Below are 5,321 nucleotides of genomic sequence, written 5' to 3'. Positions count from 1 at the left end.
GGAGGGGGGGGGTCCAGAGCAGTCCTGGGGGGAGTTTGTGGGGGGTGAGTGTGGCCTTGATGTCAGCAACACCTGGAAACAGCCTGGGTGCACAGCTGTCAGGGCCAGAGAGGAAAACCCCAAATCGATGCAAAATGAGTTCAGCTGGGCCCATTAAAAAACAACAACAATGGGTCTAATTCAGTGGAAAACAGGTCTAGTTCACACTCTTTTTGGACAGCAGCACCCAGGAGAAGGCGGCTCTGAAGCAGAACATGTTCACCTCTGAGCAGAGCCTGGCTGGGGGCAGTCTCCCTCACTTCACCCCCAATGCTGTCTGTTTGCTGTGCTCTTTCTCTGTTTCCCCTCGCCGGGTGCTGACGGATGAACCAGAGAAGAAACGAGGCTGGTTTGATCCAATTTGCCAAACCACATGGTAAGCTTTTTTAAAATTACACCATGAGGAATAGTGGTGACTGCCTCTCTCTCCTTATTGTCCCATCGAGCTACAGGCAGCAGTGCCTTCCCCGCTGTGCTTGTCCTCCCGACCCCCGGGCCAATGCTGGGTTTGGTGGCAGCCTGGAGCTGGAAATGAAGCTGTCATTGCCCATTGATGTGGATTTATCATGACAGAGATGTGGATTTATTATGATGGGGCTTAACCTCCCTCTCTGCACTTGGGCATCATCGGATCTAGAGGGAGGAGCTGGAGAAGGGCATTTCCAGGACCCCCTGAGCATCCCAAAGGAGGTAGTGAGGACCAGAGCCCTCCTTCAGCCACACACCACACCAGTGTTATTTAAACTCCATCCCAGTGCAAGTTTGCTGCCTGAGAGCTCTTTAGCACTGCAATTAAATTAGTGGAAAATAAAAGACTGAGCACTGGTGGGAGGCAAGGCCTGAGGTGTCTCAAAATGGCTGCGAGTGTGATTGCCCCATGATCCCTGCCTGGGTGCCCAGCCTGTGCCTGCCCAGGTGAATAACGCCGCTCACTGAGCCCTTGCCTGCTTGGAAAACGACGCCGTGAAGGGTTTAATGGCACAGCTTAAAACCAGACGGGCTCCCTGTCTCAGTGGCCATGGCATGGCTGAGCCTGGCAGGTGGCAGAGCCGTGAAATCACCGTAAATCCTGGGGACATCCGATGGTGCTTGGAGGTGCTGCGAGTGACGGTGTGGTACTCGCTCCCATCTCTCTGTGGCTGGCTCCAGACTGGGGGCCATCCGGTTAATGCGTGTTTCAGTCTTCATTGCCTTTTTAACTAGTTTTTAATCAGTAGTCATTAGTGAGCGGGAGCGGTGCACGGGCTCCTCTCGCCCGCTCGCTGCACTGAGTGCCACTCAATATGTCACGGCAATTAGCACCTGGACGGCGTCACTGCCACCGGCCCTGCACTGGGACCCCAGCTGGTCCCTGGGCGCTGTGGTCGCGGGGGCCAAAAACACCGCAGGGGATGGGGGCGCACCCAAGCATCGCGTTTTAGTTATTAACATTGGCAAAGTCAAGCTGGGTGCAGGGTCTGTTGACCAGGGTTTGGGATAAAGTGGCTTCAGGGACCAGGCTCTTCCACTCATATCCAAAATGAACTTTTTTATTATTAGTGGTCTGTGCCTCCACTAATGGCAGCCGTGGAGGTAAACAGCGGGGAAACTGGCCCGCAGCCACCGCCGAAACCAAGTCAAGGATCAGTGCCCTTTGCAGATCGCTAATGAATCATGATGGCTCTCAACAGACTGAAGCCATCGCCTCGTGACCAACGGAACACTGCAACCCGGCACCCGCCAAATGGGGAGCCTGCTGTCATTGTTCATGTCGTGATATTTAAAATAATCGGGTGCAGGCTGGTATAAAGGTTTTTTATGGGGTGGGGGTGTCATTATAATCAGGGTTTCGGTGCTCTCGGGCCACGCGCTGGGTGGCATCCAGGCTCACGCCTGCCTCGGGGATCAATACCCTGTGGAACAAATGAGCTTTAAAACCGCCTTTATTTTATTATTCTTCATTAATAATGAGGAGGCTCTCGTAAATAGCCATGAAAGGAAGTGCTTAAGCTCATAATTAATAAATCCTGACTTGGTTTCTGCTACCGAACCGCAGCCTCGAGATGCAGGCAGCCGTGCCCCTGTGGTAAAGGTTTGGGGTCCCTGAGGCAGAGGATGGGGATGGGGGTGCAGGGACTCGCCTGGACCCTGTGGGTGCCGTGGCGTGGGGTCCCCTGGGCCCAGCTGCCCTGCGCCCACCGCGTGGGTCACGCTGCAAAACCCCAACGAGCCCCGGCTGCCTCCTGAAACCCATCGTTATGGCTCGGTCATAAATGTTTATGACAGGAGGAAAAGGAAGTAAATCACATTTATATCCCTTGTTTTCTTTATCGGGGCACTAATTTGACAGGGAAGGGAAATTTTTGCTTATTTTACAACTGTGATTTTGGCTGCAATTTGATTTCAGTAGCTGGGAGGCGAACACAAAATCTTATTTTTATTCCGGTGTTGGTATAAAAATTTACATTTTGACAGACCCCCACTAACATTTTAGTGCAGACATAGCAGGCCTCCGGGCTTTTCACAAAACACATAACCCGACATATAATACACTCATAATTCACTAATGTTTGCTGAATGACAGGGTTAAGTGGCTGCTATTCCCGGCCTCCCACCACACTAATGTACTCCAGACCTGTGCTCCTTTCCTTCTGGATCGCAGTCAAATCGTTTCCTGCAACCCTCGCCGTGGAAGCTCCTTCCACCCCAAATAAACACTACTTCTGAAATTACTTTCATTTGGGTTTTTTTTCTAATCTAATTTTCCCCTCGGTGCTCTGCTAATCACCCAGCCCATTAAGGCCTTGATGTGCTGACTGCTTTGGGGAGAGGCGCTTGCCCTGCATCCCGACCTTCAACCGCGCTGTCCTGGCCAAGCCCCACGCTGCCGCCCTCCCGGGACCCTATGATGGCTCGGGACCTGGAAATGATGCCCATGGTGGGGGCTGCTGGGGCAGAAACGTTTGTGGGGGCTGGGGGGGCTGGACCATCCCCTCCATCCCAGCCCAAATCTGCATCCCAACCTCCCGGCTGTACCCCCGCCTGCAGGAGCTGGTGACATTTCGGGTGAAATAATGTGAATACTTAAGACAAAAAAGAAGCTGGGGGAAACCTCCTTTCCCCATCCTGGGAGTGGGATTAGTGCCACCATGGAGAGGACGAGGGCCTGGAGCTCAGCCTGAGATGGGGAGATTGGAGCCATTTTTCGTTCTCTCCCATCTGAGGCTTTTGCTCTCCTATCTCAGCAGGGCTTTTTGTGAAATGCTGTGTTGTTTCCCCATTCAAAGGCGCACTACTCTGTGTCCCCCAGCCAGCTGCTTCCTCCTGAGGCAAGGTCAGCCGGTCCCCACAGGGGAAGCAAGGACACAGCAGGTATCATCCCCCCTCCAGGTATCTCTGTGAGCCACAGCAAGACTGATGAACAGACAAACCCAGAGATGCCTAGGACAGGAATACTTCCAAGCCACAGAGAGCAGCTCTTCCCCTCCATCTGGGCTTGCAGAGCTCCACTCACACACAGGTGAGGAACGTGGGGCGGAGTGAAAGCCATTAAAAATGGTGACACTCATCACCCACGTCCTTTACTGAGGGACCAGGCTTGGAGCTCTGTGCAGGGACACGGGGACAGGGACAGGGTCAGGAACACGCCAGTCCAGCCCCTCACATGGAGCAGGAGCTGGGTGACAGGCGGTGGGCGATGGGCTCCCTCCTCAAGAACAAACATTTCCCCGCACCCCAAATGAAAGGGACTCCACGGCTCTGTTCAAAACAGTTTATTGTATTTTTTCGTCAGACAAACACATTGATTTCTGGACCACAGTAGAGGATGGAAACCTTTCACAAACTTATTTATTTGAAAATACAAATATAAAATTATACTTTCCACATCTGTGATGTGAGAGACCCCCATCCACATAGTATTTTACAACAGGGCTTTAGAAAGCCATACACAGAGACCTGAAAGATGCTTGATATATATAGATACATATATATATGTATATATATAAAAAAAAAGTCACTACCAAAGTTCTCATCAGTTCATACTAAAGTATAAAAGGAAGGGCTAGGCCTGCCACTGTGCCATAGTTTATTTAGGTACATTTATGACCACCTGAAATGCTTAGACTTGCATCCTAGTACTGATGGAGTTCAGACCTCGTACAACAGAGAATGACGGGGATTCACTACCTAGGACGGTTGACGCGACAGACGGGCCCACGCGCGGTGTTAGGGGTGCACGGGACAGAGCGCCGGCGCGCGGGCAACCCCGCGGGGACACGGAGCTCTCTCGACACAACACAGTCGGACTGTTTGGGAACCGAGAACCGATCACGAGGATTTACTTTCTCAAACTACTTTTTTTTCTTTTTCTTTTTTTTTTCCTTTTTTTTTTCTTTTTTTCGGTAATTTTTATTACAGTATTAAAGTATTGCTTAGCTTACAGAATCTCCTCACGTAGTGTTCGCACGCGGCAGCGGGTTTGACTTGGATTCTGTACGTATGAAACTCTACAGTGTCTGTGCGCAGACTGGGATCTGCCGCTGTGTCTTCCATGCATCCTGTCTCTTCGCCTTACACTAACCGCGGTTTTTCCGTTGGAACTATTTCGCTTAAAAAAACCAAACCAAACTACTAAAAAAAAAAATAATTCAGAAAATTCCACCCAAGAGACATTTCCATAGCATAAAAGACAGCTATGAGTTAGTGTTTTCTTTTTTTCTTATTTTTTTTTTCATTTTTTTTTGTAAACAGTTTCATATGCAATATCATACATAACCATGGCTGGCCTTCAGTAAAAATGTAGTAAACTATATTGCTTTATTATTGATTATGTTGCATTGAGTGAATGGCAGAAATGAAACAGGAAGGTAACGGTGGCTGGAGTCGCTAGCCCTCATTCACGCTACAGATGAAAACAGCATCCTAGGCTTTGGAGCGGGGAAGAAAAGAAATCCCAACACCTTTCAGGTCATTTTTACCAACAGTTACCCCCGGTTTAACTAGCCTAGCAAGATGTGTGACGGTCACCAGCGCTGCGCTGCTGTACAATGGAGGAAAAAAGAAACTTACAGCAAAGAGAGCCATGCTACCTTAAAGTCCAAGCTACAAATTCAACTTAAAATGAACATTTATGAAGAGAAAAAAAAAAAAGTAAAGGGCAGATCAGGCTTCATTTTAATCAAGCCAATCACAAAGGGCTTTTTGTTTTTTTAATTTTGAAGGGGGGTGGGTACCCGAGGTTTCGTGGCTCCCAACGGCCCCGGGGTTGGGACGCAGACCCGCTCCCCGGCAACCGCCTACTG

This window comes from Mesitornis unicolor, unplaced genomic scaffold, assembly GCF_000695765.1.
Source record: "Mesitornis unicolor isolate BGI_N332 unplaced genomic scaffold, ASM69576v1 scaffold1727, whole genome shotgun sequence".
NCBI lineage: Eukaryota > Metazoa > Chordata > Aves > Mesitornithiformes > Mesitornithidae > Mesitornis > Mesitornis unicolor.
This window is presented reverse-complemented; position numbering follows the sequence as displayed.